The sequence below is a fragment of the Crotalus tigris genome, unplaced genomic scaffold, assembly GCF_016545835.1.
Source record: "Crotalus tigris isolate CLP2741 ecotype Arizona unplaced genomic scaffold, ASM1654583v1 scf7180000017753.6788120, whole genome shotgun sequence".
NCBI lineage: Eukaryota > Metazoa > Chordata > Lepidosauria > Squamata > Viperidae > Crotalus > Crotalus tigris.
Window position 1 is genome coordinate 3,294,707 of NW_024096615.1, and position 26,615 is coordinate 3,321,321.

The window sequence follows — 26,615 nt, forward strand, 5'->3', positions numbered from 1 at the left end:
TACAGCCCAAATGTTGGAGATGTGGTAGTTTGGATGCCACTTATTTTCATATATAGTGGACTTGTAGAAATATAAAAGCTTTTTGGATTAAGATTTGGTGGAACATTCAACAGATTTTCAAGAGAAAGATAAAGTTTACCCCACAATTATTTTTATTGGGTGTTATTACAGATTGTGATGCTAAAGAAATTAATTTGATATTGAATTTGATAACAGCTGCAAGGTTACTAGTAGGGCAATATTGGAAGAAGGATTGTTTGCCTACTATAGAAGAATGGATGCTTAAAGTGTCAAATTTAGCAGAAATGGCTAAATTCTGCTTACTTGAAGGATCATTCACAAGAAAGATACACTTCGGTTTGGAGACGATGGATAAATTATATTTAGAATAAATATGGGACTAAAAAGTTTCATTTAACCTATGGGTGAATTTTACAGTATTATTATGATATTATTATTAGTAGTAGTATTAGTATTGTTTAACAATTTGGGGATTGTATTGTTTAATAATTAGGATATTAACTTGTTTATGTTTTCATTATTATTATGTTTATTTTCAATTTGTTTATATTTATGTTAAAGGAGAGTTAAAATGCATTATGGACTTGGTTATTTATATAGTTGGTTAATGTTAGTTAGATTATGATTGTCATATTTGTAACCCTGTACTCAGCTCTAGGAAGTTGGGGAGGGAGAGGGGGGGTTGGGTGGGTTATATTGTAATTTTTATAAAACTTTTTAATAATAATAATAAAAAGAAATTATAGCCCAACATACAAAAAAAAACTATTGCAAAAGACATATGAAGAATGGTTGAAGGAATTGGGTATGGCTAGTCTAGAGAAAAGAAGGACTAAGGGTGACATGATAGCAGTATTCCAGTATTTCAGGGCTGCTACAAATAAGAGGGGGTCAACTTATTTTCCAAAGCACCAGAAGGCAAGACAAGAAACAATGGATGGAAACTAATCAAGGAGAGAAGCAACCTGGAATTAAGGAGAAACTTCCTAACAATGAGGACAATTAACCTGTGGAACAGCTTGCCTTCAGAAATTGTAGGTGCTTCATCACTGGACATTTTTTTAAAAAAGACTGGACAGCCACCTATCTGAAATCGTATAGGGTTTCCTGCTTAAGCAGCGTTGGACTAGAAAACCTCCATGGTCCTTTCCAGCTCTATTCTGATTGATTGAAGATCTTTACAATACCAGTTTCCGAGGAGCAACAAAACAACTCAGACTGACTGCTTGCTTATCTTTCTACAAACTACTTCTAGATATTCTAGTGCTGTATACTTCTTTTTAAGGGGTTAAAGTGGAAAAATGTTTGTGATCTGTACTGCCAGCCAAAACGTCATTTTGAAATTTAAAAACAAAATGATCTGTACAGAGATATGTGAAATGGTTTTACAACAAGAAACATTAAAGAAAATACTGAATGCATGATTTAAAATTGCAAGAATTTCGGGGACTTTCCGGTGATGTTGCTGCAAGATGAATCTCCCTTCCCCAAGCCCAATTTCTACCAACTGGGGAGTCCAACAGGACCGAAAGTTGCCCTTTAGAGGCAACTGGCCAAAGGGTGAAATTTTGCAGATCACAGGCCAGCAGTAACAAAAAAAGGATAAGACTCCTGGCCCAGATGGATTACCTGCAGAGTTTTATAAATCATTACAAGATGTATTAAGTCCAATCCTGAAAGAACTGTGTAAAGAAATTCTCCTGGAGGCTAAAATGCCAAATACATGGACTGAAGCCAATATTACTTTAATACCCAAAGAAGACTCTGATTTAACGCAAATAAAAAATTATAGACCAATAATGGCAGAAAGACTAAAAATTTTTTTGACCAAATGTATACATACAGACCAAAATGGTTTCCTACCTAAAAGACAGATAAAAAATAATTTAAGAATGATTCTTGATGTGTTAGAGTACTATGAAATTCATTCAGGGAACAGATAGCTTTAATATTCCTTGATGCACAGAAAGTGTTTGACAATGTAAACTGGCAATTTATATTTTAGCAATTTGCAGAAATGGACTTCGTAAAAAACTTTATAAATGTAATTAAAAAAATGTATTGTAACCAAACAACGAAAATAATTGTAAATGGAGATCTCACAGAAAACTTCAATATTAAAAAGGGCACAAGACAGGGATGCCCACTATCTCTATTACTATGTATACTAACCTGCTTTATGGATTACTGCCTTGTCGTGGCAAAGGGGCTTGCGTAACTCAATGAAGCTATAAGCTATGCTGTGCAGGGCCACCCAAGACGGACAGGTCATAGCAGAGAGTTCTGACAAAATATGATCCACTGGAGAAGGAAATGGCAAACCACTCCAGTATCTTTGCCATGAAAACCCCATGGACAGTACTAAAAGGCAAAAAGATATGACGCTGGAAGATGAGCCCCTCAGGTCGGAAGGTGTCCAATATGCTACTGGGGAAGAGCAGAGGGCTAGTACTAGTAGCGCCAGAAAGAATGAAGCGACTGGGCCAAAGCCGAAAGGACGCTCAGCTGTGGATATATCTGGTGGTGAAAGGAAAGTCCGATGCTGTAAAGATTTTTTCTCCATAGGAACCTGGAATGTAAGATCCATGAATCAAGGCAAGCTAGACGTAGTCAAAAAAGAGATGACAAGACTGAACATCGACATCTTAGGAATCAGCGAACTAAAATGGACAGGAATGGGTGAATTTAACTCAGATGACCATCAGGTATACTACTGTGGGCAAGAATCCCTCAGAAGAAATGGAGTAGCCTTCATAGTCAATAAAAGAATAGGAAAAGCAATACTGGGATACAATCCCCAAAATGACAGAATGATCTCAATTCGAATCCAAGGCAAACCATTCAATATCACAATAGTCCAAATCTATGCCCCAACCACTAGTGCTGAAGAGGATGAAATTGACCGGTTCTATGAAACCCTACAGCACCTTATAGAATTAACACCAAAAAATGATGTCCTTATCATCATCATAGAGGATTGGAATGCTAAGGTAGGAAGCCAAAAGATAACCGGAATAACAGGCAAGTTTGGCCTTGGAGTACAAAATGAAGCAGGGCACAGGCTGATAGAATTTTGTCAAGAGAGAACTTCCGGTGGTTAAAGCGGCGATGATGGCGGCTACTTTGTAGCCGTCCTTCTGAGACGGTGTTAGATCCGCTGAGCACAGCGCTCATCAGCTGGCTCGCGGTTCGAAATCCCCTTCCCGGGCGAAGGGAAGGGGTAGAGACAGCATGAATAGAGGTAGAACCTCTTAACCTTCCCTGGATTTTTTTTTTAGGGGGTAGAAAGAGTGCTCCCTCGGAGTTCATTGCCTTCTCCGCCTCTCAGCTGTCTTTGCTTCTTCGGAAGCAAAGCGAAACGCCGCTACCATCTCCGCACTCAAAGCTGCTTGGTGAGTGACTTTTAAAGCGGACAGAACTGTTTAAAGGATTTTACTTAGAGTTAGAGATTTATTTCGTTTATTTTTTCTTTTTAGTATAAGCTGACTTTTCTTTTCTTTTTTTCACTTTCTTTTCTTTGGGCGGAGAGTGAGAGTGAAAGTAAAATGGCGTTTTGAATTTTTTTTCCTATCTCCGGAAAGAAAAGACGGACTGATTGAACCGTATGCTCAACATTGTTTTTTTTCTTAAGCCTTTTTTTTCTTTTAAAGTGCCTTGGGAGTTTTTACTTTTATTGTATTTTTTCTGGTTTTTTTATTTGTAAGGATTTAAGTACTTTTTTTCCCTTTTTTTAAGAAGAAAGAAAGATAGTTTAAAATGGCTTCAAAGAGACAACCAGCTTCTATAGTTTCTAAGGTGATTTCTTCTCCTGTTACTGCAACTGTTCAACAACAACTTAAAGTAACACCACCAGTGCAACAACCTAAGGCTATATCTCCACCTTCTCCTCCCCTATCAGGCACATCTGCACAAGACTTTAAGGATATAATGGGAAAGGCTGTGTCTCAATTTAGGGAGGAAGTGAAGCAACTTCTGGAACAGAGCAAATCTGAAACTAAGGAAGAATTGAAGAAGGAAATGAAGGAGCTTTATGTACAGAATAATACTATCTTGAGGGAAGATATAGTCTCAGCTTTATCTGGATTGGCTTCTGTGGTTGTGAAGCTGGACTCCAGAGTAGAAGAAGTCGCAGAAAAAGTAGAATTTTTGGATTATAAATTTCAAGATATGGAAAAAAAGTGGAAACCTCACAAGATGATATTCTTATGTTTCAGTATAGACAGATGGAACATGCCTTGAGAATCAGAGGCCTTAAAGAAGATAAGAATCAAGATCTGATGGAAATGGTGATAAATGATTTGGCTGTTGTTCTGAATATAGATAAAGATGAATTACGTGGAGAAGTGGAAAAAATCTACAGAGTTAATTCTTGGATTGCAAAACAGAAGAATTTGCCTAGAGATGTGGTGATCTATTTTGCTAAGAAGTCTCTGCGTAATCAGATTTTACAAGCTTTTTATAACAAAAGATTCCAGATTGCTGCTCAAGATATTATTATTTTAAAGGAAATCCCATCCAAAATCTTAAGAAGCAGAAAAGATTTTGCTTTTTTAGAAAATGAACTCAAAGCAAGACTGATTTCATTTAGATGGGAAATTCTGATGGGTATTGTTTTGAGCCATGCGGGGACACGTTATAGACTTAATACAGTTGCTAAAGCTAAAGAATTTTATAATACGGTCCTGGGTGCAGGCTCATCCTCATCTACTCAGAGAGCCTTGAGTGATAAAGAGGTGGAACAGCAGTCTGAGGGATCAGGCTTGATGGCTGCTGGGCAGGTGGAATGGATGCGTCAAGCAGAGGTTAAAGAACAGAGAATGACCCGTGCAGCATATAAACGTAAGGAAAAGGAACAACAGAAGAAAGAAGCTAAAGAATCTGCTCATCAGATCGTTTCAATGCCGGTGGGAGGAGCAAGACCCAAAAGTTCTGTAACACATTCTTCAGTAGCAGATCTTGAGGGAATCTTCTCCAGGCTCCTGGTTGAGGGAGATGGCAAAGTTCCTGACCTGGAATGTTAACGGTTTAAACATCCCCCAGAAGAGGAAGAAAATCTTTCATTATCTAAAGCAACATAACAATGATATTATTTGTTTGCAGGAAACTCATATTTTACTTAAAGATCAAAAATACTTAGTTAACCCTCGCTTGGGATCTCATTTCATATCTCCAGCCCCTGGGAAAAAAGGGGGTGTGGTAATTTATGTTAAGCAAAATTTATCAGCTTGTTTGGTAGAATCAGATCCCCAAGGAAGATATGTTATGGTTGAACTTGGTTTATATGGTAAGAAAATACTTATTGTGGGACTGTATGCACCAAACCAGCAACAGGAATAATTTTATAAGTTGTTACATCAGAAAATAACTCTGTTGGACTATAGGTCTGTGATATTAATGGGAGACTGGAATGGTGTTTTAGATACACAAAAGGACAAAAAAGGTTCTTCTATTTTTTTCAAACAGGCTAAACTACCTAAAGCCTTTTTTGAATTGAAAGAAGATTGGGAACTGAGAGACTATTGGCGCGAACGTAATCAAGAGGAAAGAGACTTTACCTTTTTCTCAGACAGACACAAATCCTTTTCAAGGATTGACTTTTTTTTATTACAACAGATTTATATAACAGGGTGAAGAATATTAAAATCTTTCCTAGGACATTGACAGATCATAGCCCAGTTTGGATGGAATTGGTCGCTGAGAAAGAAGAGAGGAGATCCTGGAGGTTGAATGAGAATTTATTTAAACAAGAAAAAAATGTTCAAAAACTAAAGGAATGTTTAAAGGAATATTTTGCTTTAAATATGAATAAGGGAACATCAATGTCAATGGTATGGGATGCAAGTAAAGCCTTTATGCGTGGGATTTTGATAAAAATGAACAATTTTCATAGACAGAAGCAGACTCAGAAACGTAAAGAATTAGAAGATGGGATTAAATTAAAAGAGAAGCTTTTAATTTCAAATCCTTCAGATGAAAAGGTGAAAGGAGCTATAGAATTGTTAAAAACACAATTTAATATGTTGATGGCTGATCAAGCTGCAACCAACTTATTGTTCATGAAACAAAATACATTTTGTAATGCTAACAAACCAGGGAGATGGTTGGCTTATCAGTTAAGAAAGAAACAGAGACAGAGAATTATAGACAAAATAAATTATAATGGTAAATTGGTTTATCAGAAAGAATTGATAAAGAAATCTTTCTTAGATTATTATCAAAAATTATATAAGAGTACTAATGTACAAACTACAGATATAAATAATTACTTAAGTAAAGCTAATTTTCCTAAATTAACAGAAGATCAGAAAAAAGAGATTAACGGTTTAATTACCAATGAGGAAGTTGTGACAGCTATTAAGCAATTGAAATTAGGCAAGGCGCCGGGTACGGATGGTTTGACGTCTATTTATTATAAAACTTTAGTAGAAGAGATGACCCAACCGTTATGTGAGCTTTTTAATAATATATTACAGGGCTTAGAGATCCCTCCGTCATGGCGTAATGCTTTTATATCTTTGATTCCAAAAGACGACCAAGATCTCACCTTGCCTAAGAACTATAGGCCTATATCTCTTTTAAATGTGGATTATAAAATTTTTGCAAAAATTATAGCCAATAGGTTCATGGGGGTTTGGCAGCAGCTTATACATAAGGACCAATCGGGTTTTATAACTGGAAGGTATATGAAAAATAATGTTAGACAAATTATTAATTTATTAGAATATTTAGATAAAAACAACCAAGTCCCTGCAGGGCTGATATTTTTGGATGCTGAAAAAGCCTTTGACCAGTTGAATTGGCAGTTTATGTTATGTTTAATTAAGAAGATGAATTTTGGACAAAATATATTACAAGTTTTATCTAATATATATCAAAAACAGACTGCTCAACTTATTGTAAATGGGGGTTTATCAGAGGTTTTTACAATAGAAAAAGGTACAAGACAGGGATGTCCATTATCTCCGTTGTTGTTTGTTTTAACATTGGAAATTTTGTTAATTAAAATTCAGGAGTCTCAAGAAATAAAAGGAATAGAAATTAATAAAAAAGAATATAAGTTAAGAGCTTTTGCAGATGACTTGGTTGTTACTTTGTATCAACCTACTTATTCGGTAGTTAAATTATTACAACTGATTCAGCAATACGGGTGTGTCTCGGGTTTTAAAATTAATAATAATAAGACTAAAATATTACCAAAAAATATGACTAATTGTGATAAACAGACTTTGGTCAATTTAACAGATTTTGAAGTTGTTGACAAGGTAAAATATTTGGGGGTTACACTATCTGCTTCTAATGCAAAACTGTATAAAAATAATTATGAAAAGTTGTGGATTGGGGTACAGAAGGATTTAATGAATTGGAATAATTTACAGTTATCTCTTATGGGTAGAATTGCAGTTATTAAAATGAACGTTCTGCCAAAGTTTCTTTTTTTGTTTCAAATGTTACCTATTTTAAAGAATGAACTTAACCTAAATGAATGGCAGAAAGGTATTAACAAATTTATTTGGGCAGGGAAAAAACCAAGGGTCAAACTTAAAATTATGCAAGATTTCCGTTATAGAGGTGGACTCAAGGTACCAAATTTGAAATTGTATTATGATGCGGTGGTATTAACATTGATTAGTGATTGGGTGAATTTAACAAATGTAGAAATATTCCATTTGGAAGGCTGGGATTTACTTTTTGGATGGCATGCCTATTCAATTTTTAATAAAAAAATGGACCGGGTTTTTAAATCTCATATTATAAGAATTTCTTTGCTTAGGGTGTGGAGGAAATATTATAGAAGTGATTTTAAAATACCATTATGGGCCATACCTTGGCATGCGATAGAGGGAATAAAGAAAGGAGTCAAGATGGATACGGTTTCTTATATACAATTACTTAGATGGGATGGTCAAAATTGGCAGTTAAAATCTTCGGAAGATTTAACACATGAAAATCTTACTTATTCATGGTTTCAATATAGACAAATAGTGGATAGATGGAAGACGGATTGTAATATGGGTTGGCTTAGAGAAGATGAAAATCTTTTTAAACAAGTAAGGGATCAAAGACCAACTCATATTAAGAGGGTTTATGGGGTTTTAGTGGAAATGGATTCAGAATCTGAATTAATCAAAGATTGTATGATTAAATGGGCACAAAATATTGGTGAACCAATCCCATTGGATACTTGGGAACTTATCTGGGTGAGGAATGTTAAATTTACACAAGCGCAGAACTTAAGAGAGAATTTTTATAAAATGTTTTATAGATGGCACCTTGATCCACAAAAAATGTCTATTATGTACCCTGATCTACAGCCTAAATGTTGGAGATGTGGTTGTTTGGATGCTACTTATTTTCATATTTGGTGGTCGTGCAAAAATATAAAAGCCTTTTGGATTAAGATATGGTGGAATATTCAAAGAATTTTTAGAAGGAGGGTAAAATTTACTCTGCAATTATTTTTATTAGGTATTATTACTGACTGTGATGCTAAGGAAGTTATACTGATGCTAAATTTGATCACAGCCGCTAGGCTGTTAGTTGGACAATATTGGAAGAAGGATTCTTTGCCTACTTTACAAGAGTGGTTTTATAAAGTTTCCTATTTGGCAGAAATGGCAAAGATTACGGCTTTCTTAAAGGAGCAATCTCAAGAGAAATTTTTTGTTGTATGGGAAAAATGGATAAATTTTATTCAACATAATTTGAATATGGAAAAATATTATTTAGCTTTTTCATAATTTGTATTGATTGCTTTTTTTTTCTTTTTTTCTTTTGTTTCCGTCTTATGAACTTTTATTTTATTCTTTTTTCCTTCTTGTTTCTCTCTCTTTCCTTTTTCTTTTTTCTCTCTTTTTTAAGTATTTTTTTCTTAATGCTTATATCATATATATATTATTATTAATTATTTTATAAGTTGTAAATGTTGTTTAAGTTTTTTTTTTAACAAATTTTAAATAAGCCTATATTCAGTTCGGGGAAGTTCGGGGAGGGGGGAGGGAGGGGTGGGTTTGGGAGGGATTGGGTGAGGGTTGTTGTTTATTTGTAAAACTTTTAAAAAATTTTCAATAAAAAGAATTTTGTCAAGAGAATACGATGGTCATAACAAACACTCTTTTCCAACAACCCAAGAGACGGCTCTACACATGGACATCACCAGACTGTGGCTCAGATCATGAGCTTCTTATTGCAAAATTTAGGCTTAAATTGAAAAAAGTAGGGAAAAGCACTAGGCCACTCAGGTATGAACTAAATCATATCCCTGATGAATATACAGTAGAGGTGACAAATAGATTTAAGGAATTAGATCTGATAGAGTGCCTGAAGAACTATGGATGGAAGTTCGCAACATTGTACAAGAGATAGCAACTAAAACCATCCCAAAGAAAAAGAAATGCAAGAAAGCAAAATGGCTGTCTGAGGAAGCTTTGCAAATAGCTGAGAAAAGAAGGGAAGCGAAAGGCAAAGGAGAAAGAGAAAGATATACCCAATTGAATGCAGAATTCCAGAGAGTAGCTAGAAGAGATAAGAATGCCTTCTTAAATGAACAGTGCAAAGAAATAGAAGAAAACAACAGAATAGGGAGGACCAGAGATCTCTTCAAGAAAATTGGAGATATGAAGGGAACGTTTCATGCAAAGATGGGCATGATAAAGGACCAAAATGGCAGGGACCTAACAGAGGCAGACGAGATTAAGAAAAGATGGCAAAACTACACAGAAGAACTATACAAGAATGAGCTTAACGTCCCAGATAACCACAATGAGATGGTCACTGACTTCGAACCAGATATCCTAGAATGTGAAGTGAAATAGGCCTTAGAAAATCTGAGCAACAACAAAGCTAGTGGAGGTGACAGTATTCCAGCTGAGCTATTCAAAATCTTAAAAGACGATGCAGTAAAAGTGCTACACTCGATTTGCCAGCAAATTTGGAAAACTCAACAGTGGCCACAGGATTGGAAAAGGTCAGTTTACATTCCAATTCCAAAGAAAGGAAATGCCAAAGAATGTTCAAACTATCACACCATTGCACTCATTTCACATGCTAGTAAAGTTATGCTTAAAATCCTACAAGCTAGACTCCAGCAGTATGTGGATCGAGAACTACCAGAAGTACAGGCAGGATTTCGAAGAGGCAGAGGAACTAGAGATCAAATTGCCAACATACGCTGGATCATGGAGAAAGCTAGGGAGTTCCAGAAAAACATCTACTTCTGCTTCATTGACTATGCAAAAGCCTTTGATTGTGTGGATCACAACAAATTGTGATAAGTTCTTAAAGAGATGGGAATACCAGACAATCTCATTTGTCTCTTGAGAAACCTATATGCGGGTCAAGAAGCAACAGTGAGAACTGGACACGGAACCACTGATTGGTTCAAAATTGGAAAAGGAGTCCGGCAAGGCTGTATACTGTCGCTCTGCCTATTTAACTTATATGCAGAGCACATCATGAGAAAGGCAGGGCTAGATGAATCAAAAGTTGGAATTAAGATTGCCGGGAAAAATATCAACAATCTAAGATATGCAAATGATACCACTCTAATGGCAGAAAGTGAAGAGGAACTAAAGAGCCTCTTGATGCGGGTGAAGAAGAAGAGTGCAAAAGTTGGCTTGAAACTCAACATTAAGAAAACCAAAATCATGGCATCCGGCCCTCTCAATTCCTGGCAAATAAATGGGGAAGAAATGAAGGTAGTGACAGATTTTATTTTTCTCGGCTCAAAGATCACCTCAGATGGGGACTGCAGCCAAGAAATTAAAAGATGCTTGCTCCTGGGGAGAAAAGGTATGGCAAATCTAGACAGCATACTAAAAAGCAGAGACATCACCCTGCCAACAAAAGTGCGTATAGTCCAGGCCATGGTTTTCCCAGTTGCAATGCATGGCTGTGAAAGTTGGACCATAAGAAAGGCTGAGCGCAAAAGAATTGAGGCCTTTGAACTATGGTGCTGGAGAAGACTCCTGCGAGTCCCTTGGACTGCAAGGCTTCAAACCGGTCAGTCCTAGAAGAGATCAACCCCGACTGCTCTTTAGAAGGCCAGATCCTGAAGTTGAAACTCAAATACTTTGGCCACCTAATGAGAAGGAAGGACTCACTGGAGAAGGGCCTAATGCTGGGAAAGATTGAGGGCAATAGAAGAATGGGACGACAGAGAATGAGATGGCTGGATGGAGTCACTGAAGCAGTAGGTGTGAACTTAAATGGACTCCAGAAGATGGTAGAGGACAGGAAGACCTGGAGGAACATTGTCCAAGGGGTCGCGATGGGTCGGACATGACTTCGCAATTAAGAACAACAACAAAATGTATACTAACATTGGAAGTACTGAATAGAAACATTAGATAAGATATAGAAATTAAAGGACTGGAGATAAAAGATGAAAAATATAAACTACAAGCATTTGCAGATGATTTGGTTTTTATATTGGAAGATCCATTGGAAACAAGCACCAAAATTCTGAAGAAAATAGAAAAATTTGGAGAAGTGGCAATAAACAGAGAAAAGACTAAAGTGCTAACAAAGAATCTAACAGAAAAACAAAAAAAAACCCAACTAACAAAAAAGACAGATCTTCAAATAGTTAAAAAAGTTAAATATTTGGGAATTTATCTAATAGCTAGATGTGTAATAATAAAAGAAGATAACTATGTAAGACTCCAAACAAATAAAATTGGATTTGGAAAAGTGGAAAAACTTACAACTTTCAATGTTGAGGAGAATAACAACAGTGAAAATGAATATCTTACCAAAAATACTCTTTTTATTTCAAATGATCCATGTAAGGCTGGGAAAAGCCTTTTTTGATGAACTGAATACAATAATATCTGGCAAGGAAAGAAAAGCTAGAATTGAAGTGAAAATGCTACAAGAAGCATTTTTGTGGAGGATTTGGACTGCTGTACTGGAGGTTATACTACCAAGCAACTATTTTAACATGGCTTATGTTATGTCCTGAGCCTGTAAAGGCAGGCTCGGGACATTGCAATAGTCCCGGGCAGGTGCAAGCTGCCCGGGACCAGACTGGCTGTCGCCAGCATTCGCGCGCATGCGTGAAGTGCAAGCGCGCCAAATGTTGCTGTTTGGCCCAGGGATCGCCTTTAAAAGGAGCAGAGGGACTTGGGTGTTGTCGGCGTCTTGTAACCAGTATGCTGTACACTAATAAAGAGGCTCCTGAGAACTGCAACTGCTTCATGCGTTATTTGCCATTTTGCTGAGGACTTAACACTGGCGACGAAGGTGGGATGCCTTACAACGCTGCAGACAAGTTGTAAGCTTACCTTGGAGTCCTGAGCAGTAGGAAACGGCGTTAAACTCAGCAGCTGCCTGCCAATTCAGCTAGCATTGGGGGTAAGCTGGCTGACAGACCCTTCCTATACTACTAAGATGGCAAAAATAGGTAGACTTTCAGAATTCGATGTCACGCATCGAAAGATGGGAGTCTTATGTGGCCAGAGTAGAAAACTATCTTAAGGTCAATCAAGTGAGAGAAGATAGTTTAAAAGCCGCCACCCTGCTATGCGTTTGTGGTCAAGACGCATTTGAGATCGCTGAAAACATAGCAGCGCCTGCACCTCTAGAATCTGTCACCTACACAGATCTGAAGAAACTGCTAAAGGAACACTTCCAGCCCAAGTTGTCTGTCATTGCTTGGCGCCACAATTTTGAACAGAGGGACCAACGGTCTGGCGAATCAGCTAAAGAGTACATTGCTGCACTAAGAAAAGCCTCTAAACACTGCAAGTTTAAAGACTTAGAAGAAAGGCTAAGAGACAGATTTGTATGTGGACTGAGACATAGAGAATTGCAGCAGAGACTTTTTGCTAAAGAAGACTTATCATTCCAAGATGCCTTGAGAGAGGTTACTGCAGAAGAGGCAGCAGGTGGCGCAATCAAGAACATGAGGCCGATCAGAAGTAATCCAGAAGCTGTGTCCGTGCACCAGGAAGGAGTCCAAGCGAACTCAGAAGAGGATCCTGATGATGAAGTAGACCATCTCTACCCAACAAAAGAAGGGAAGCAGAAGGAAAGCCCCTCAGCTGTCCCCAAGTGCTTAGGAGTGGAGGTCGTCACAAGAGGACCGACTGCAGATTTCGCTCTGCTATCTGTAGAGCATGCGGAAAGCAGGGCCACATTGCAGCTGTGTGTCTGGGCCGTCAGAAGAATTGTGCCTGAAAGGTACCAGGGTCCCCAGCCAAAACAGGGTGGGTTTCTGTGCTTCGCGAAGAAGCATTTATAGGACAGGCACACACAAGCCCATTAAGAAAAAACTGTCACTTAAAGTGAAGTTACAAGGGGTTCCATTGACCATGGAACTGGATACTGGGTCTGCACTTTCAATCATTTCCATACATACTTTCAAAAAGATTTGTTCTGGCAGTGGCTTTCAGGCCAAGCTGAGGCCTTCTGACATTGTGTTAACAGACTTTCAAAACTCCAGAGTGTGTGTTAAGGGGGAGGCCACCCTTAACGTACAATATAAGGATTTTGAAGGTCCATTAGATGTATTGGTAGTAGGGGGTGAGCGAATGAGTCTCATAGGACTCGATTGGTTTGAGGTCTTGGGAATACATGTCACAGGGCTCAATAGCTTGCAAACAGTAGACCTACAGGAAGTCTGCAAGGAATTTGTAGATGTTTTCAGCCCACAGCTGGGCACATACAAAGGACCCCCTGTGTCTTTAAAACTAGACCCCACTGTCACCCCTCTTAGAATTAAAGCGAGAAGAGTTCCCTTTGCCTTGAAAGGTAAAATTGACACTGAATTGGACAAATTGATTCAGCAAGGAGTCTTAGAACCTGTTGACTCCAGCCCTTGGGAGACCCCCATTGTTACGCCTCTTAAGGCTAATGGGGACAATCGCATCTGTGCAGATTACAAATGCACTCTGAATAAGGCATTGCAGCAACATGCCTATCCTGTCCCTGTGGTCAGTCATATTTTGGCCTCCCTCAAGGGGGGGGCATGTTTTTGCAAAGCTTGACCTAGCTCAGGCATATCAACAGTTGCCTGTTGACAATGCTGCTGCTGTAGCTCAAACCATTGTAACCCACAGGGGGGCATTCAAGGTGAAGAGGCTACAATTTGGAGTAAATGTGGCTCCTGGAATTTTCCAAAGCATAATGGAAAACACACTACAGGGTATACCAGGGGTTTGCCCCTATTTTGATGATGTCTTAATTGCTGGAGACTCTACACACAACTTAGCTGAGAGATTAAGGGCTGTTCTGCTGAGGTTCAGGGAAACGGGCCTCAAATTCAAGAAGGACAAATGTAAAATTGGGGTGCCTTCTACAGATTTTCTGGGATTCAAAATCGATGCTACTGGGATTCACCCTGCTGAGTCCAAATTAAAAGCTATTATGCATGCTCCTAGGCCAAATTCCAAGGCCGAACTACAGGCCTTTCTGGGCCTTTTGAATTTCTACAATTCCTTCCTTCCAAGCAAGGCTAATGTAGCCGAACCACTTCATAGGCTCCTGGACAAACAGGCAGTGTGGCAGTGGTCACAAAAACATGAAGCAAGTTTCAATGAGGTTAAGGCCTTACTCACTTCTAACAGTGTGCTTGCACATTTCAATGAGTCCCATCCTGTGTGCATTGCTTGTGATGCTTCTCCTTATGGGGTGGGAGCAGTACTAAGCCACCTCAGACCGGATGGAACTCAGGTTCCTGTTGCATATTACTCCAGAACCCTGTCTTCTGCAGAGCGAAATTATGCTCAAACAGACAGGGAGGCTTTAGCTGTTGTTGCTGGAATCAAAAAGTTCCATGATTTCTTATATGGCAGACATTTCACGGTCTTCACTGACCATAAGCCTTTGTTGGGGCTGTTTACCACTCATAAACAAACCCCCCAAATCATCTCCTCCAGAATGCTGAGATGGTCTATCTTTCTGTCAGCCTATGATTTTTCTTTAATTCACAAACCTGGGAAAGATGGCCTCAGTAGATTACCCCTGCCAGTAGTAGAGGCTGACCCTGCACCTACAATCAACATCCTTTCAATTCAGGCTTTGCCTGAGTCTCCTTTAGATGCCAGGGATGTGGCTGCTGAATCAGCCACAGATCTCACACTCTCCCGTGTCCTGTCTTGGGTTTTATCTGGATGGCCAGAGAGCTGTCCAGGTACTGAGTTTCAGAGTTTCTGGTCTAAAAGGAATGAGTTATCCACTTTCCAGGGTTGTCTGCTATGGGGCAGCAGAGTAGTCATTCCTACTTCAATGAGGACTAGGGTTTTAGGTTCCCTCCACGAGGGTCATCCTGGCATTGTACGTATGAAGGCGCTTGCGCACAGCCATTTGTGGTGGCCTGGGTTAGACAAAGACATTGAAGCTAAGGTGCACGCATGCCACCTTTGTCAACGCTCACGCCCAGAAATGCCCCAGGCTCCTGTGCATAGATGGGAGGAAACACAATCTCCATGGTCTAGGGTACACATTGATTATGCTGGGCCCTTTCAGGGTCAATTCTTCTTGGTCCTAGTTGATAGCCATTCAAAATGGCTTGAGGTTGTACCTGTCTCTTCCACCACCACTGCAAAGACTATTCAAGTACTGAGGGGGATTTTTGCTGCACAAGGGCTTCCTGATGTTTTAGTATCTGACAATGATCCTCAATTCACTTCTTCCGAATTCCAAGCTTTCTTACAGGCCAACATGATTCGTCATGCCACCTCTGCGCCTTTCCACCCTTCCACCAACGGTATGGCTGAACGCATGGTTCGCATCACCAAGGATGCTTTAAAGAAACTGACCTACGGAGATTGGCATCACAGGTTGGCTGACTTCCTCCTTTCTTATCGCACTACACCTTCCACTTCTACCGGGAGGAGCCCAGCTGAACTTCGTTGGGGGCGCAAACTGACTACTAAGCTTGACCGGTTGCACCCAGACAGACTACCTTCTAAAATCACACACCCCAGGGCTCCTAGACAACTGCTAGTGGGTGCCCTGGTTTGGACTCGTAACTACGGGCCTGGTCATTTATGGGTCCCTGCCACAGTGTCCAAGGTCACAGGTCCTTTGTCCTACGAGGTTTCCCTGGACGACGGTCGTGTCCTGCGACGACATATCGATCAGCTACGCACAAGATGGGACTTTCCTACTGAGACTCCTGGTTCTTTTCCAGGGGGGGAGGGGGACCTCTATGGGCAAAGGGAAGGGTGTGGGCTGCAGCCCGTAATCAACGGGAAAGCCACAGATAGCCCATTCTAAGACTCCACAAGTGCTCCAAACAGGAATTCATGGGGTCTAACTAGAACTCAGGCACCAGTGCCTACTCCAGCCAGGGAGTTACCCCGGGGGCATAATCACTATACACCAGCATCATTCACTACTCCAGTCAGGGAGAATAACCGGGAGCATCCAAACAACTCACACCCTGCAAGAGAGCTGGCACACATTCCGTCTAGTTGGCCCAACACTGCCACTGTTCCTAGGAAGGGGCAAGCACATAGGGAGGTGGTCGAGGAACCGAATCCCGATTACAACACCTCTGGCATCACTCAGGGGACAACTGAGTTTTGGGATAGTACTGAGAACCTAGAAAGCCCGACTATGGAACGGGAACGTGGGGGAAGACAGCCTCATGATAGGTCTAGGGCAGACCTGGGAGGCTATACAGAGTTGCCCAACAGTAGCAGCCACTTAGAAGGGCCAGAGAGCCTGCAACCAGGCAGGACAACCAGGTTAAGCAGAGAACAAAGCCCTGGCCTGATGAGCCCGGTGGGCAAGCAAGCAGGCCAGGCGTTGGAGCACAGTCCTTGGGGACCATCAGGGTCAAACAATGGGAACAAGCATATAGCACCCCCTAGTCAAGGGTACTTGGAGGGTACCAGGAAATTCGGAGGTCACAGAGAGCTAGAAGATCTCCTAAATATCTGGAAGATTTTGTAACTCTACTGGCAAAGCAGAGTTAATAGAGGGTATTCCTGTACAAGTAGGAATATTGAACACTGGGGGAAAATGGAAGCCAAATTGATAACTTGGTACATAGAGCTAGTGTGGGTCTCACACTCTTGTTGAGGTTGCGTATTACTATTTATGTGGTTATAGTCTTAGCCGGGGGGGAAGGGGTGTTATGTCCTGAGCCTGTGAAGGCAGGCTCGGGACGTTGCAACGGTCCCGGGCAGGTGCAAGCTGCCCGGGACCAGACTGGCTGTCGCCAGCACTCGTGCGCATGCGCGAAGTGCAAGCGTGCCAAATGTTGCCGTTTGGCCCGGGGATCGCCTTTAAAAGGAGCAGAGGGACTTGGGCATTGTCGGCGTCTTGTAACCAGTATGCTGTACACTAATAAAGAGGCTCCTGAGAACTGCAACTGCTTCATGCGTTATTTGCCATTTCGCTGAGGACTTAACAGCTTAAAGAATGGATAATGCTTAGAGATAAAAGACTATTGTACCTAGAGGGACATGACCTACAAATTGGTTGGCATGCCTTTCTGTGGTATAGGAAGAATAAAATACATTTTATAAGGAATGCACTTCTTTCAGAATGGGAAAAAATAAAAGAAAAAAAAATATTAAGATACCTGAATGGCTTTCAACAATGGAAGCTTTTGCTTACGCAAATTTAATTAACTACAATAGAGTTGTGACTTATAAAGATATTTTGGACAATGAAGGAAAATTGAAAGACAGACAAGATTTACAAGAACAAGGTATTGATCCAGCATGATGGACATATCTGCAAATTCAAACAAAATATGAAAAAGATGTTAAAACAATGGGATTTTATAAAGAACAGACAGAAATTGATCTGATACTGCTAAAAACAGATAAAAAGTTGATTAAGAAACTCTATAGATTTCTGTTAAAGTTAAAGATGGTGGAAGAACAAGTAAAAGGAACAATGATAACATGGGCAAAGAACTTTGGATATAATATAGAATTAGAAGATTGGCAAAAGTTAAGGGAAACAAAGACCAGGTACTTATTATCATATCTGGTGGACATTTGGGGTGGAGATTTGGGGTTAAAATACATTTATGGTTGGAGAAAATGACTAAAAAACAAATAGACTTTAAATCAGAATTAATTTTGTTAGGAATAATAGGAGCTAATTATGAGAAAGATTGCAGATATTTAATACTATACATACTGATGGCAGCAAGAATTGTATTTGCCCAACATTGGAAAAATGAAAACTTACCAGCTGAAAAAGTACTAATTAAGAAAATTCTAGGGTGTGTAGAAATGGATAGATTGACTTTAAAGATAAAAGAGAAAGAAGACTCAAGTGTACTTTAGAACATAGGATAATTTCTATCAATGGCTAGAAAAACGAGTTAGAGATAAAGGAATGTGATATGTAATTTTGAATATACATTAGCAAGAAGAAGGCTATTGAGTGATTAATTAACATATTGTTTATGATAATTAACTATTATCTATTATTGTTTGTTAAACACATGAACCCAGACATTATGCTGTTTGCTTAATATTGAGAAAGTTATTTGGAAAAACTCCAACCCTAACCCAAATCCCAAGCCAAACCCTGACTCCACTTTATTCCTAACCCTATAAAAACTAATGCAATCTATACAAAATTGCAAGAATTTCTTCACTGTGAGAAAATGTCTGCAAATCATCTTGGATCTAAATTCAAGGTAACCAATGGACCTGGGAGTTATTTTTTGAACTGTATGTATGAGAAAAATTCGGTTGGGAATCGTATGTTTAAAAGTGATTGTTTTTTTAATTCAACTGACCAGATGAGAATTTTTCTTCTGATGAATAAGGAGATTCTATGAGGTTGGGAAAACAAACTCAGAACTAGCATGAATTTTATATATATATACAATCCTTATTCATCAGAAGAAAAATTCTCCACTAGTCAGTTGAGTTAAAAAAACAACTACTTTAAAAAATACAATATATAATCAAAATCCATAGGGCTTTCACAGGAGAAATGTTATGCATTATTGCCTTTCTAATCCATAAACTAATTCACATACAAATTTTGTGCATGTAATAATCTCCTTTAGTGAAGAACTGGTTTTGTGCCAACAACCTAGTATTGCTTCTTAGCTAGATTTTCTCCTGAATGATCTGTCCCCAACCTGGTCCTTCATGTGTGTATCTGGTATCATCTGAATGATCTGTCTACAACCGGCTGTAATGTCAAGCAACCATTTCATTAATCATTCTCTTCCACCCTAACCCTAACCCAGTGGTGGCGAACCAAGGGCACGGGTGCCAGAGGCGGCACTCAGAGCCTTCTCTGTGGGCACGTGTGCCATCACTCTAGTCCTAGGTCTTCAGCTGAGTTTTATAAAACCTTTTCACTTTAGGCCTCCGCTGCCATGTGCAAAAAGAAAAAAGGTTCAATCAGTCAATTTCAACTTCTCACGAAAAAAAAAAAGATCTTGCAAAGTTGGAATTGATTGATTGAACTTTTTAGTCCCACCCAGTCTGCCGTTACCATCGCAGCCATGTCCAGCCAATGGGCCACACCCACCTGGCATTCGATGATGCATAAGTGGGTTTTGGGTTGCAGTTTGGGCACTCAGTCTCTAAAAGGTTCACCATCAATGCCCTAACCCTTCCACCTTACCCAGCATCATAAACTTTTCAAGAGAGCTAATTTTGCGCTATAGTAAATAACTTTTCATCTTATGCTGTGACAATTTCAATAGTAAAGAGATCTTAAATTACATCAATAGAATTCATGTTAAGATCCAGCAATTGTAAATGCAATCATTATTTGCCAACCTCTTTGTTTGGTAGAAGAATACATGTAAATTTACATAAAGAAAAACAGATAGGTATTCAGTCTTATCATATGCAGATATTTATCTTTATTATCTATAGATTTGGTTATAGTATCTCTACTGTAGAAATAAAATGTAAGATCTTTTGCACAAATGCATTTGCTGGGCAACTAGAAACAGTCTTATGCATTAGGGGGGAAAAGCTTCAGACTGTCTTTAAACTGAAGCAAGATGCTTCACTCTGTTTAACCTATAAGATTCTGCATTTAAGTATTTTGAAAGTTCAATAATGGTAATATTTATCAATTTCTTAAAGAAAACAGAAAACCTCTCGCCCACATTTTATAGTAGTAGAATATCCATTAACAGTTTTTAGCAGTTTAATGACAGAAGGTCCAAGATTTTAATATGCTCCTGAATAGTCCTAACTGATCACAATAAAAATTGGGCATTATATCTTAAATAGTTGTGACTTTATCACTTTAAAGCACTAATTATTAAATTACTATAACTAGCTGAAGCTAAAAGATGTAGTAAATATAGTAAAGCAAAAATCAATCACTCTGTAGACTGTAGCTGCAAGTAAAAATTTACTATTTAAACTGAAGTAGCTGAATTTTCATAAAAATATACACCAAACTCCAGGAAAACCTTGGCTTTTCAACCAGCACTTTAGTATCCAGCTGATCCTGCCTGACTCCTCCCTGCAGCAAGATTAGTTTCAATAACAAAATCAGTAGTAATTGTTATTCCCAAAGAAGCCAAGATCCATAAACCAATCTCAAACTCATGCTTCAGATTCCTGCTGGAAACCTTAGCACTGTATATGAGCTAAACCCTGTGGGCATGTGCACCATTGCCCTAGAGGGGGGTGGGGCCAGGCTGCTCCCCGCCCCCTCTCCATGTGTTCCTGCACTCTTGCTCTCTTTCTATCTGCACTGGCAGTCAGGGAACAGCTGCAACAGCTGGGCGGATCCAGGCTGGATGGTGGAGACACCTGCAGAACGAGTCCAGGTAAGCTTCCAGAATGATTTCACCCCCCCCCCATGGCCGATCTGGGCGGCAGAGCCCTTTTCAAAGCCTCTGGAACTCGCATCCATGTCAGCGGGGTGATTGTGCAGTGCGCCAGCAGCCTGATCTGGGCTCCAGAGGCCTGCAAAAGGCCTCTGCCCCATGGATCTAGGGCTGCACAGCAATTTCACACCCTCCCCCCTACTGATCCAGGCCACTGAGGCACCGCAAAATCACCCCACAGCCATGGATGAGAGCTCCAGAGGCTTCAAAAAGGCCTCTGCCCCCTGGATAGGCCATGGGGGAGTGTGAAATCACTGTGCAGCTCTAGATCCATGGGGCAGAGGCCTTTTCCAAGCGGCAGTGGTGGCAGGGTGATCCATGCAGGAAACGGTGGCAGCAGCAGGGCGATCCGTATGGGGGAAAACAGCGGTAGCAGGAGGACAATCCGTATGGGGGGGGAATGGCGGCAGCGGCAGGACAATCCGTACAGGGGGGGAAACAGCGGCGGCGAAACAGCAATCGTGCGGTAGCTCGGCCAGGGCTCGGGGGACTGATTGGGGCACCAATTTTCCCTCCCCCTACCATGGTAGGCTGCTACTCACCACTCTGTGGGCTGCCCTTGCGGCTCCCAGGAGTCAAAGGCCGGGTGTGACCACCTCGCCCCCGGTCAGAAGGAGCCGGCCACCTGGGCTACGAGGGTGGACGGGGGTTCTGCTCTCCCAAAAGACCGCCAACTCCTGGCTGGCAACCTGTGTGGCAGTCCCGCCCTGTCAGTGCTGAAGTGCCACCCACCTTGCCCGGAGCCAGCCCCAGCCGCCGTCTTGGCCCCTCTGCTGTGGAAGGCAACTGCCAGCGCTTTGAGAGGAGGCAAAGATATATGCCACTTGCTGGTTCTTTGCCTCTGGCCAGAGGCAAAGATCCACACCACGTTGAAACCGGACATATGCTGCAAATTGTGAGGCGTCTGTTTGCCTCGGCAAAAGCCACCTCGTGTGTCTCGGCAAATGTCCGGTTCAGCCCGGCATGGTTGCTTGGCTCTGGCTGGAGGCAAACAGCCACCTTGTGCGTTGAGGCAAATATCTAGTTCGGTGCAGCGTGGCTGCTTGGCTCTGGCCGGAGGTGAATGGCTTCCTGGTCCGTCACGGCAGAGGGCTGGTTTTGGCATGTCACGACCAGGTGCGTCATGGCAGAGGGCCGATTTCGGGTGCATTGCAGCCGCTTGCCTCCCTCTAGAGGCAAACAACCACCTCGCGTGTCGCAGCCAGCCACACCCACCCAGTGGCCCATGCCCATCCAGCACCCGACGATAAATAAGTGGGGTTTGGGTTGCAGTTTGGGCACTCAGTCTCAAAAGGTTCGCCATCACTGCTGCTCTAGGTTCTTATGATCAATCCACTCTTCAGTAAAAACTTTGCTTCCTTTGAGCAAGTGCCTCCAAGTTAACAGCACTCAGTGAACTGCGTAAGCCTCTTTCTCCCATATTACTCATTGCTGTTCAGTCTCTGACAGTTTTCTAGAAGTATAAGCACAGGGTTGCAGCTGCACATTTGTTTTTCTGCAGTAGTACAGCCCCCACAGCTACATCTCTAGCATCAGCTTGGATGACAAATGGTGCGTTCAGGTCAGGGAGTTTCAGGACAGGTTCAGTGGCAAAACTGTTTACTGTAAGTTTCTCAAATTCTGCCTGACAATCCAAAGTCCATTTTAAAGACTGTCTAGGCTTAGGCTTGTCTTTCCATTTCATCTTTAGGAGGTTAGTGATGGGGAGTGCTATTTGGGTGACAGAAGGAATAAATTGGTGGAAGTTCATAAAGCTCAGAAGCTCTACAATTGCTTCCTGGTATCAACTCTACAATGAACCTGGCTGCAGCCATTTTCTTCATTTTAAGTTGCCACAGGATTGAGAAGGGGATGGAGGATTTCTACTAGTATAAAGATTTCACTATCCCGTGGGAACCAAGTCATTTCTGTCAGTTAGATAGAGGCTGGAGTATTTAGTTAGAAAGTCCGCCAAACTCTTCTATTAGAGAACGTGGCTAATTGCATAGCACTGGAGTGGGAAGTTCAACTTTGTAATATTGTTGCTTTCTAAAGGGAACTTCAGACTTGGTTTGACTTTTGAACCCTGCCAATACTATGTAACCAATAAACATGTTCTTTGAGGAAATCTCAAGCCTCAGAGTTCTGAGTTATTTGGTTTTGTCTATCGGAACCTTGACATTAAACTAAATCTCACTCAAAATGCTTTCTGTCCTGGGGTGCTGAGCCCTGGCTGCCTACCCACCACTTTGGGAGGACAGTGAAGACTCAATGAAGATCTTGCTATGGAGAAAAAAGAGGAATCCGCTGCTGGTTGCAGCAGGGGCTTGGCCATTGGAGCATAGGTGGCTGTTCCAGCCACCAAAGAGGGTCTGATGACAGGGGCCTGGCCAAAGAGCCAGATAATACAGCCAGGGAAGTTGATGCCCTAAGAGGGGACCACCATTCTGGCAGACATCTATGAATCAGAACCGATTCCTCAGTGCAGAAGCACCCCTAAGCCTGCTGAATAGGACCTGTTGTTAATTCCGCTCCAGGGTCATCTTCCATAGTGTAGAAGAAAGAGAAGGGATCAACTCCCCTGACTGGAAGTACCAGACTGCAGTTCACAGACCTTCAGTCGAGCAGCTGAAGGAGAAATTTGAATGGCTAGAAATGAAAAAAGAGTTTCCTGCAGCCCAATGTGAGTGCGCAAAGGGGAGTAAGGTGAAAACTTATCCATCGCTACCACCCCCTTGCTGAAGTCCCAGTCCTGTTGCTAGCAATTGTGCCACTTCACCCACTCCTCCATCAGCTGCAGGTTCAAGCTCTCAATCCCAGCAAAGCCCTTTGCAGCAGCCTCACTCAGTGAGCCCGGGTGCCAAGCAGAGGAGATTCTGGAGGATGATGCAGCCTCATCCCAAAATCAGCAAGCTGCTCAGCAACCAGTATACCTGGCATCACAACACCTGGAGCCACCACCAATCAAGCCCACTTTCGATGGAGACTCCAAAAAGTTGTCATTCTTTCTAAACCAAGTGTGGGCTCATATGGATCATTATGCCCATGCCTATCCTGATGATGTCACAATGGTGAATGCAGTGACACCCAACATGGAATGTGAGGTAGCGGAGTGGGTGACCAACCTTCATAATGAACAGGCTCCGGAGTTGTTGGATGTGATTTTATTCATGGAACAGGTGGGAGTCAGATTTGAAGATGAATCCCAAGCCCTGTAAGCAGAGAAGGAGATCCATCACTTGAGGCAGAGAGGTTGCCTGGCGAACGAGTATGTCTGAGAGTTCCGGAGAATCACTGGTCACTTGGGACAATGGCTAGAGCAGTCCCTGATCCACTATTTCAAACAAAGGCTGGACCGTGACCTGCTCCAAGCATGCATCTACCGAGGGATTCCAAACCAGCTGTAAGAGTAGTATAGCTGCAATCCACTCCTTTAACGAAGGGATGGCAGGTTCTGCAGGGGAAAGTTGTGGCATTGGGTTAAAACTTTGCCCTGTGGCTATTTGGAACAGAGTTTAGTCCATGCTGGAGTGAATGGCATTGTTGTAAGCAACCTCAGTGAATGGGAGTAGGTTGGTCCAGTTGGTCTGCTGGTAATTAATAAAGCATCTTAGATATTGTTCTAGTACTGAGTTTGACTGTTCAGTCCCACCATTTGTTTGCAGATGATGACTAGATGACAACTCCTGGGTGGTCCCTAACAGAGTCAAAAACTCCTTCCAGAACTCCAATGTGAATTGCACTCTTCTATCTGATAGGATGCGCTGTGTGGCTCCATGCAATCGATATATGTGCTGAACAAACAGTTTTGCCAGCGTTTTTGCTATAGGGATTTTTTGAGCAGGGAATAAAATGCACTTGTTTGGAAAACAGGTCTGTTATGACCCAGATGATTGTATTTCCATTGCTCTCTGGTAGCTCCACTATAAAGTCCATAGAGATCTTCTTCCAAGGTGCCGAGGGGGTTGCTACCGGCTGTAGCAGCCCAGGTGATTTTCCTTGTAATCTTTTTGCAGACACACAAATTGGGCAGCTGGCTACGTAGCTTTCAATGTCCTTGATGGCCACCAGAATTGCCTTTTAACTGGGTGTGATGTTTTCACAAACCCAAAGTGGCCTACTGATTTTGAATTGTGGCAAAGTTGCATGAATGCCAGTCTCTGACTTTGGGCATGTATAGTTTTTTCCCCATCCAGGGTAGCCCATCTATGATAGTGCACAGGTTCTTGTGACTTAGGAACCATTCGTCAGTTTCTATTGCTTTTCTGAAATCAATTCCTGCCTAGCTCACTAATGGTTTTTGGAGTTTGGCTTGTGCTCAGGTAGTTACACGTGCTGCCAGTTGCGTTTCTGGCATGAGTGGTTTTGTTATACTAGCCAGAGTGCTATTATATTGTGGCATTCTGGATAACGTGTCTGCCAAGAAGTCCCCCCCCCCGGCAGATGTTTCATTGTGAAATTAAACCAGTGGAAATGTTGTGACCACTGTGCTTGCTTAGAGGTAAGTTTCCTGGGCGTCTTTAGTGCTTCCAGGTTCTTGTGTTCAGTCCACACTTGGAAAGGAATTTTGTTCCCCTCCAAAAAGTGACTGCCATGTGAGAAGAGCCCATCGTACTACGTATGCCTCCTTTTCCCAGACTGCCCACCTCTGCTCTGTTTCAGTGAGTTTTCTCGATGTGTATGCACAGGGCTGTAATGCCCCTTCATCGTTTTTTTGTAACAATACAGCCCCCACTGCTACGTCACTGGTGTCTGCCTGAATACAAAAAGCTTGTTGGTGTCGGGGTGCCTTAGAACTGGTTCTACAGAAAACAGCTTTTTCAGCCTCTCGAATGCCGCTTAGCATTCTACTGTCCATTTTAACAGCTGACTTGGCTTGGCTTTTCCGTCCCCTCTGGTTTTTAGTAAGTTCGTGATTGGTAAGGCTATTTGGGCAAAAGAGGGAATAAATTGCTGCTAGAAGTTGGCGCATCCCAGGAAGTTCTGCAATTGCTTTCTCATATGGGGTGGTGCCCATTCTAGTACCGCCCGGACTTTTGCAGGGTCCATTTCTATGCCCTCTGGGGATATGCAGTATTCCAGATAATCTATTTTATCCTTATGAAATTCACACTTAGAAAGTTTGGCATAGAGGTGGGCTGCCCGTAGTTTGTTTAGGACTGCTCTGACCAGTTTGACATGTTCGTCCATGGTCTCTGTGAATATAAGGATGTCATCCAGGTAAATGAGCACATCCTTGTATAGGTGCTCCCTTAGTACATCATTTATCAGCTGCATGAATATACAGCAGGAGCTCCCTGTAGCCCAAAAAGGACTTGGAATTGGTAACATCCTAAGGGATAATTAAAGGCAGTTTTCCACTCATCTCCTCCCTTAATTCTAATTTGATAGTACGCTTACCTTAGGTCTAGCTTGGTGAAAATCTTCCCCTTTGAAAGGTGAGATAGCATGTCCTTCATGAGGGGGAGAGGGTATAGATTGCTTTCGCTTATTGCATTCAAAGTGTCAGAATCCAATTATATTTCATCTCTAGTTATCAACCATAGAAAACCCCATTTCTGCCTTCCCTGGATTCTGCCATACGGTGAAGGGAAGGGGGTGAACAAAGGGGCTTTATGGCCCTCACTTCCTTCAGTACACTTCAAAGGAACTGAATGTGGATATCGCCAAAAGGACTAACCATAAGAATGGGGCTATTACCTTTCATGTAGTTCTCTCTAGTCTCCATCCAGCCGGCAGTAAGGAAAAGGAGGTGGGAGTGTAATGCCTGAGACTGTCGCTGGAAGAAGGGGGGTGATGGGGTAGGACTACTGGGGAACCCCTTAAA

The 26,615-nt window shown here is 41.4% G+C and overlaps 1 protein-coding gene and 1 pseudogene across 3 annotated transcripts in view; one reads left to right on the top strand and one right to left on the bottom strand.

Moving 5' to 3' along the window:
- PRICKLE1 (prickle planar cell polarity protein 1) overlaps positions 1 to 26,615 on the bottom strand; it is a 317,824-nt gene that overhangs the window by 255,375 nt on the left and 35,834 nt on the right. The gene's annotated exons all lie outside the window — the stretch shown is intronic.
- On the top strand, positions 13,560 to 16,342 carry LOC120306800 (annotated as a pseudogene).